The 8,913-nt window shown below is 37.6% G+C and overlaps 1 protein-coding gene across 3 annotated transcripts in view; it reads right to left on the bottom strand.

The window, feature by feature from the left end:
- Window positions 1-8,913, bottom strand: part of RAP2A (RAP2A, member of RAS oncogene family) — a 30,089-nt gene that overhangs the window by 20,428 nt on the left and 748 nt on the right. The gene's annotated exons all lie outside the window — the stretch shown is intronic.

Genomic DNA, 8,913 nt, shown 5'->3' with positions numbered 1-8,913 from the left:
CCCCCCCCCGGATTTATAACTTTCAGGGAAAATGGTATAAAACCCAAACATTTCATATTCATTGTTTTGTTCTGACAAAAACCACGAGCTTCTAAAATTTCAAAATTAAATTGAAAACATGGTAAGGAAATGTCAAAAGAAAAGCAGTTCTTGAGGAAAGACTTAATTTATGTATTTCTACATAGGTCTTATAAGGTTCATGGCTTTTTCAAAAGAAAAAAGCCTTCCAATTATTTGCACATCTATAAAACGTTTCAAGTAAAATTTTGTACGGCAGTTAAAAAGATGTTACAGCAATGTGGGAAACTACAACCAGATCTAATCAGATAAAGTAGGTTGATGGGTCCTGGCTTATCCTCTATACTGTATAATGTATTAGGAGTAAGAGGGCAAACAGTACAAACATTCTCCTACCAAAACTTGGTCGTCACAGCAAGTGCACATATAGCCCAGAGGCAATCTACGTGGCTATTTCTTTAAAGCATCTTTTCTTGCAATTAATCAGAAATCCAGGACCAAAGCTCTTCTTCACAACATTCAGAGCACTTCAAGTTCAGTGCTCTTATACAATTCATTTCTAGTTCAAATTAAATTGTAGCTGAGTTGCTACTCACATGGGAATCTCAAACACTACTAATCTTTTAGTGAAGGTGGCTACCTGTTAACCAGAACAATAATGGGAAGTCACCAAACCATTCTATAAGAGTTATATTTTATTTTACCCCAGACCACTACCCTAAGCTATGATATTCTAATATTTTAAAATGCTTTAATGTCTGCCTCATTACCCTAACTTTTTGCAGAAGATAAGAATATTTTAAAAGACATTAAAGCTCTATCTACACGATACAAGCGATGTTTCAAAACAAGCTAATCAACTCTAAAAACACTTACTCCTTTTTTTTTGTCCTTTACCTGATCTTTCACATAGTCTAGGCCTAATCAAGACAAGAATTAAAATATTGTCACCATTGCATTTTTAAAGAGTACAGCACTAACTAATTGAGCTAGCCCCATGACATTAATGTTGAGAAAGGATAACGTGCTCATATCACACCTTTAATTCTCTTGTCTAGACTAGGATTTAAGACAACACAGCTGCTAAAATGCAACCCATTGACAAAGAAAGTGTTCCAGTTGCACTCATCATTGTACACTGTACCTAGACTATACTGTTTGCCTTAGTGCAGCAAAAACTAAATACTAGTCCTGTACTGGTAACCTCTGGGGGAAAAAAAAAAAAAAAAAAAAAAAAAAAGGCAGACCAGCAGGAAGCTAATGAATAAAAGAATATGAAGAAGCAGATAGCTATAGTTCTTGTTACCTTAACAATCACGTAAATTTTTGTACAAGTCACTACATGCCAGGATAATTTAGCACTGCAGTCCCAATTGCTTCCCTATTCTCTCTTAAAACGTTATCACCACATACCACCTACACAATTTACAAGGAGGAAAAAAAGGAGAAAAAAAAAAAAAAAGGATGCTTAAGCAACACTTGCAATATGTCAGAAATTAAATAACCAGTAACCCCAGGTTTGTTCTTAGGTGCAAAAATTAAAAATCTGACACTGAATTATTAAGGGGAAAACTAGAAAAGGAATGGATTTAATGATTTTTGGTAGAGCCACCCACTCAGACATTTCAAATTTTATTCATCCAAAAAACTTTCAATTGCCAAAGAATGTCTATTTTTAAAATTTCAGTCCAAAAAGTATGCCTGCTAACATAAGAGTTTTAACTAAACATACTGCTACCCAGAATGTTTTATGTATGACCAAACAACAAAATTTGTTTCTATCCACACACTATCTCACTGAAGAGTAGAGAATCGTGGTTATTTTGAAAGAAAAGATACAAGTTACTGCCAACTGTGTTGGCTATAAAAAACAGTATTTAAAGAATTATTGTCCTCTAGGCAAAACAGAAATTCAAAGGCAAAACAGAAATTCTAATGAGCAATGATTTTTTTTTGATAAAATTTTCCAAATATTCATCGCAAAAACTATGTCAAAACAGCTTAATGAATAGCAAGATAGAAAACACTCAACCCCAAGCATTAATGCTATATTATTGTACCGAACTATGAAAGCCATTAAAGTCACTGTTATATTTAGTCTTTAACACATTAAATAGCATTTTTACAACACAGACATGATCAAGCAACACTGCACAACTGAAAACAAACTGAAGAAGTCTTGCCACATACTATTCTACTATTTGACAATTGTAGCTATCCATATTTATTCACACACCTCTAAAACAACATGAGCTACAGCAGCAATTAAGACCTGAAAAGAGAAGATTATGCTAAGCGATACAGGCATAAAAAAAAATAATTACGCTATACACTAAACTAGCACAATCTAAACTAAACATGCATACAAAAGGAGCTTGCCTACCTGTCTTTTTCAATAAAAGTCCAAAGAACACCTAAAAAGCAGGAGGGGATAAAAAAGGTTTATTTTCAGTACCCACAAAGGGAAGCTACCATGTCACTTTACCTTACAAAGAAAAAAATAAATAAAACTTGGAAAGTAATACCTATACAGTTAGCTGGGGAGGGGGGGAAGCAGCCAAAAAACCCATTAGAAGACTCTGGTTATCATAATTGTCTCAAATTTTCATGGTTTCTACAGAAAGAAACTTAAAGTAGCATGAATATTCAATTCAGCAGGCTGCCCAGGGAAGTGGTGGAGTCGCCATCCCCGGAGATATTTAAAAGATGGGCAGATGTGGTGCTGAGGGACATGGTCTAGTGGTGGTTTTGGCAGTGTTAGGTTGATGTTTGGAATTGATGATCTTGAAGGTCCCTTCCAACCTAGATAATTCTATGATTCTAATATTTCAGATTATCAAGAAACTTGGGGGGGGGGGGAGTCAAGAGAACTCTGCAAGTATGGGATTTAATTCAAAAGCTTCTACAGGAAAACATTAAAGGTAATGTGTTCTGAAGATGCATGAGCACCTTGAAATATCCAAGTTTAAGACTAAGCCAAGCAACTTTAAAATAATCTTCTATAGCTTAAAATTACACACTGTCAGAGACACTTTTAGAGGATTGTCAATGTATGAATTCCCCAGTTAAATCAAGAAACATATAATTTTCTCTGACAGAATTAGTTCATTAATTTCAAATTAAAACAAAGGTAGATTCAATAAAAAAAATTTCTAAACTCTATAGAGCCAGAAAGAAGTGTTGTATAGTTAATTTAAAAGCATGAGAGCACAAAGAGAAACTGAAAATCTGAGTTTAAAATGAAATAAATTTTACAGTAATGTCCTGTATCCTGCAAACCTTTACTCCTTTTATTATAGACACTTTCTAGGGGACTGCCTATATATCAGTTCTCCAATAAGACACAGGAGAGGGCCATACAGCTGAAGGCTCTGATGTTACAATGTTATATACAGGGTCAATTTGATGCAACTGACTACTTGTGTTTACCAGTTCTTTATATCTCTACAGATGCTTAAATTATTTGCATTATCTTCTTGTAAATGGATAAGGTTTTCACCTGAGAAACAGCTACCCATGTGTCCCTTTAAAAAAAAAAAAAAAAAGCCAGTATAGCTCATCTGTTGTACTTAAATATTGAACACAATGGCTGATGTCTGCACCATGTCAGACTTCTGTTCAGGTTCCTAAGTTTTCTTAGAAATATGTACAAGTGTTTGATGGGATTTAAAATCCATTAATCTGTTCTTGCAATAAAGGGCTAAGTTTCATCTGATGAGAGCGCAAGAGTGGCTGGCAGCTTGGCCAAGGGAGGAAAAAAAAAAAAGCCTTGCTAAAAAAAGATTTCAGTATTTCTGTTCCTATTTCTAACATCTCTAGATGTCTTGCTAGCACCTATGAAAGTCCCTAGACATTTGTCAACCTTTTGCATACAGTGTTTCAGAAGGAATTGTATTTTCCAAGTTTCACTTCTGAACACTTGGGTATTTCTTCCTGGAAGGTTGGAGCCACTTTTGTGGCTGAATGTGTCGTAGCAGTGTTTATGAAGAATTCTCTAAATAGTTCTCAAAATTAGAAAAATATTTCTTACAAATAAGAAAAAAGATGAGAAATACATAGAATTTCAGAAAACTGGTAAATTCAAACTTGCTTAAAGAGTATTTATTACAGTGAAGAGCTAAAGAACAAACTAAACTATTTTATGGTCCTCAAAACTCTATATTTACTGACAGTCACGTGTATGATCATATTATTTAGTTTTCATGAGAATCTGGACCCCAGTGTGCTGAATGGTCTTTGAATAACCGTACTTAGTTTTTATAGTACTTGGAAAGCAACGTTTTTAAACTAGACATTTGAGCAATTTGTAATTTCAAGTATAGTTTTTTCAGACTTAATCACCATTAAGTCACTAAATGCATCAATTATCATTGACTCAAGATGCTGATTTCACAATTAATAAATTTCAATAATTACATCTCTTTTATGTTTTAAATTACCACACAGAATCCCTAGACTGGGAGGCAGACTTTCATCCTGATGATAAATCCCACCACAAAGAACATTCACAACTCGGAGATGTGTTTCTGTAATATTTCATAGCAATACACCTCTATCATTTAGTCTGCATTTTCAGCCAGCCTAAATTAATAAATTTTCTGTTGTTTACTTCCTAAAGAAAAAGCAATAGATTAAAGTTTTTTTTCACTACTTGAAATAAAGCATTTCTCAAACTTTCTGTGCTTTAGTTTTCAGCTTGAGTAGAAATAATAATACTTTTCTATTTCATGGGGTTCTACTAAAAATATATATAAAGTCTGTAGTACTGATTGAGAAATTATATTATTGAAGGCTACATAAGAACCTAGAATACATACCCAATGAGGTAAACATACCATCATGGGAGAAAAACATTGGGAAAGTCATATCCAAAATTAAAATTCAGTATATGGTAATTATCAGCAGATTCTCTTCAGAGAGGTTTCTAATCGCACAAAAGACAAACACAAAAGTGTTAGAAGTTAACTAACTCTTTTTTACACACACACACAAAAATTACGCTGCTTAATGTGTGTACTCAGTAGTTATTTCTAAACCTTGATATCTAACTGGGGTGTAGGACTTCAAACCTTTTCATTTGACAGCTTCTGTTCTTCCTTCACTGCAGACCTTCGCTGACATGGGCCCACTCACCCATTTTAGACTTGCTCTCACAAATAAAAGGTTTCTCCAGAAAACTGCTCATTCTAAAACTATAGTGAGATCTATCTGCAGCATAAACAGCAGACAGTTCTTTGCTGCCAAGCCTGCAAAACCATTTTGGAGGGAAAGAAGGTCCCAGAGTTGCGCCACCTACAAATGCACAGGTAACATTTTGTGTAGTATCACACCAGGAGGCAGTAAAGCAGCAGTTGGTTCCCTTTATCCTTCTTGTATACAGAGAAGAAGGAGTATCCTTCAAAGCTATCACATGAAAAACATTATCCCTATATGCACTCCATCTTCACAACAGTACGAATCCTAAGCATTTGCAAGAACCAGGAGAAACAAGGCTTAATGGACATATTTGGCACAAGTGGTACCAGAAATCGGTACTAGGCCCCTGAAACACTAAGACGATGGGGTTGGAACAATGCATTTCAGATAAGCAGTCACTTGTACACTGAATAGGAGCTCCCAAACTGTTTGCTTAGCTATCATCACCAGTGATAACAGCTTCAAACAAACATAGAGGTACTCTCAAGTTCCCAAACCCAGAGATCAACCTTGTACCTTTGGCCTCATTGTGCACAACCCACCACCCTACATTAGGTCACAACCCCTCTGTCCTCCTACCTTCCAATTACACTCCTTATCCAGCAAAACAAGACATCCACAGCTTCACTGTCTTCACAACTTCACTGTATGAAAGGGCACATCCCCTTTCATAAATTTCCTGCCCCCCATGTACTGATACTAAAGCACACATTCCAGATAAGCAGGGCTAGTTGCAGGCACTGCAAGAACAGCTGATTGCAGAAGCGATTGTTTTGTACAACACAAGCTACAGCCAAGCCACTCCTTGGTTATAAACTATTGTAAGACTCAGCACTTGGAGGGAGAAGAACAGCAGCTGTGATTTTGTACCACCGAGATCCTTCATCCAATGCTGGCACCGTTCTGTGCAGTAGAAAACTGGTCCAGAGTACAGCAAGTACTTCTGAAACCTTTTCCTTCTCCTCATTCTATGACTAGGCAGAGCTGCTGGGGGTGCACCCATCCACTCAGAACTGACAGCGTTCCCATACTGAAGGTAAAGCACCTTGACTCATTCTTAGAAAAATCTAGACAAAAGTGTTCTATTTAAATGGCTTACATTTAAACCATTTCCCAGGAAAGAACTTTAATTACCTGTTTAAAAGCTATGGAGGCATTCTCCACTCTTGATAAAGCTGTGCACCATGACTGAAAGGGATGCAAGGCTCCCACACTACATAGTACACAGGGAAACTTGACTTTAGAGTTTTGCCATTAGGAGACTTCTCTGCAGACTGGGACACCTGGATTTCAGTCCTGTTTCTAAGTCTATTTATGCATTTTTTAATATTAAATAGCCATTTAATGAGAACAGAAATTATACTGGCAAGAGTGATCTCAACCTCTTCTAGTCACTAAGCTTCTAAGAGTTAACCACTAAGAGTTAAGTAAAGGTCCACTTCTTTCTTCTCTTTCATTCATGAACGTGTCATTCATTCCTATAAAGTAACTCAACTTCACCAGGTGGAGTGAAAGACTCCCTTAGCTTAGTTTGACCTGGTATGTGGGGAGGTTAGACCAGGGAAGCAGAAGACTCAAGCGTGCATCTCCTAACCCGAAGATGGAATTTCACCTGGCTTTTCTACTTCTTGGGAGAGTAATTAAAATTACTCTCCAGTTATGTAGTAACACAAGGACTCTTCCATTCAAATAAAAAAAAAAAAAAAAAGCAAGGACAATGTGTAAAATGCTGAGATACCTACCAGTTAGAGACCTGGGCAATTGGTTTTCAGGTACAATGAAAGTTCAAAGGTTTTTAGATCATAGTTTTGTATCAATATAACCATATTGTTGTCATTTTCAGGTACATGTCATCCAAAATCCCTAAACAAACAGAACTATGATTATTTGTCTCTCAACAAGGATTAAATGCATTTGTGCAACTGTAAATTATAATTCAGAAGTCCTTGTACAGATACATATTATATCTGTAAATATGCATTCTTCCAGTTTAACTGGTAAAAAGGATGCAAGCTAAAGTCAACAGCACATTAGGTCTTACACTGCCTGCAAACTTGACTTAAGTTCCAAAACATAACAACAACAACAAAACCCACAAACATAAGATGAGGGAAGTTGATAAGGAAAAATCTGGTACGCTTGCTGAAACTACACCTTTTTAGTATTGCAAGTCAACAGCACATCCCTTTCAACTACATCTCAAAGTTTTCAGGACTTGCTAAAATTTTCAGGATTCCAGCTGCTTTTATCTACTTTGCGTAAGTGAAATTTGCTCGTATGTCTTTCGCAAAGCACCTAACCAAAAGCTGAAGTCCTGCAGCAAAAGAGATAGCAGAAGAAAAATAAGAGCAGCATTTAGACCCACTTTGAGCAGTGCTGAGTCAATGTAACTATGGAAGTACAAGTTGCTTCTTACTCTGCTTCACCTATCTACAGCTTGTCAGCTGGGGTCTGAATGCAGACACTCCATTGCAAGGCACAATGCAAGCTGCACAAGCCACAGCTAGGCATTCAGAGACTAAATGAATTTATATCACCGACTAAACACTGGGAAACCAAAAGCATTGATTAATGAATAAAGTCTATTCTAACTACTTAAAGAAAAATATTCTTCTATGAGGTGTGTGTGAACGATAAGGATCGCAAGGATATGGAAAATGCATTTTCCATAATAGATTCAAAATAACTTCATTACATTGGTCTTTAGAAATCCCCAGTGAAAAAGTTAGGACACACATTAAGAAACACCTACTATATGAAAGTTGCAAGCCTCCAAAAAAATCAGTGCTTTGTCTCCTCCCTCCCCTTTCCCCTACTCACCCTCCTCCCCAGTTTCAAAATACATCTTCCCCAGGCCTTGGGTCTGGAATGGTAGTTTCTGTAACAAACCATACCCGACCATATGATTAGCCATTATCACCTTTTATGCTCCGCTCTACATTAAGATGCAAATCCAACAGCTGTGGTCCAACTAAGTTATTTACAAGGGTTTCCCTTTCAGATGTCCAAGCCAAAGCTACAACCTGTTCTGCGACATAATTACAACCTCTCTCCATGGGCAATAACAGATCTTGGTCTGCGACGATCTGACCAGCGGCATTTTCTCATCCACGCTATGGTTCAAACGGTTGCTACGATTTCAAATGGTGCCATCTACCCTTATTTTAGCATGACTGGCTGCATTTCAGCTGCTGACATCTAATTGACTGACGCATATCTAAACAACATAGTGGTTATAAAAACAAACTGGCAGTATGCACCGGTGCTCCACCACTGTGGATTCGCTCGCTAATAGAGCGGCTGGCAACGCGACCGTGGGAAATTTAAGAGAAACACCAGCATACAGAAGGCCTAATGCTCCCAGCCATCATCTCTTTATCAAGGAAGACGTTTTGCGTTCTGCACTTTTCAGAAGAGTGGGAAGTTCACAGAAATACCCATGCAGGTATCCGAAAAGGCAGATCCCTCCCAGCCTTTGAAGGCATGTGTGCTGCACGAAAACACCCGGGCGCTTCCCTTGCACATCAGCTATGGCACCTCCACTAAGAAAGTACACTCGAGGGCCGACCCGATGCAACACTCGGGGGAACTGCTTTTTTCACACACCCCCCGCCCCCGGTTACAGCCGTGGCACGGAGTGCCGCCCGCCCCCCTGTGCCCGGCCTGTCTGCCGTATTTCACGCCGCAGCACCCCCCACT

Source organism: Charadrius vociferus, unplaced genomic scaffold, assembly GCF_000708025.1.
Source record: "Charadrius vociferus isolate BGI_N301 unplaced genomic scaffold, ASM70802v2 scaffold110, whole genome shotgun sequence".
In the NCBI taxonomy this organism is placed as follows: Eukaryota; Metazoa; Chordata; class Aves; order Charadriiformes; family Charadriidae; genus Charadrius; species Charadrius vociferus.
The sequence above is the reverse complement of the archived record's forward strand: the minus strand, read 5'-3'. Positions and strand labels throughout refer to the sequence as shown.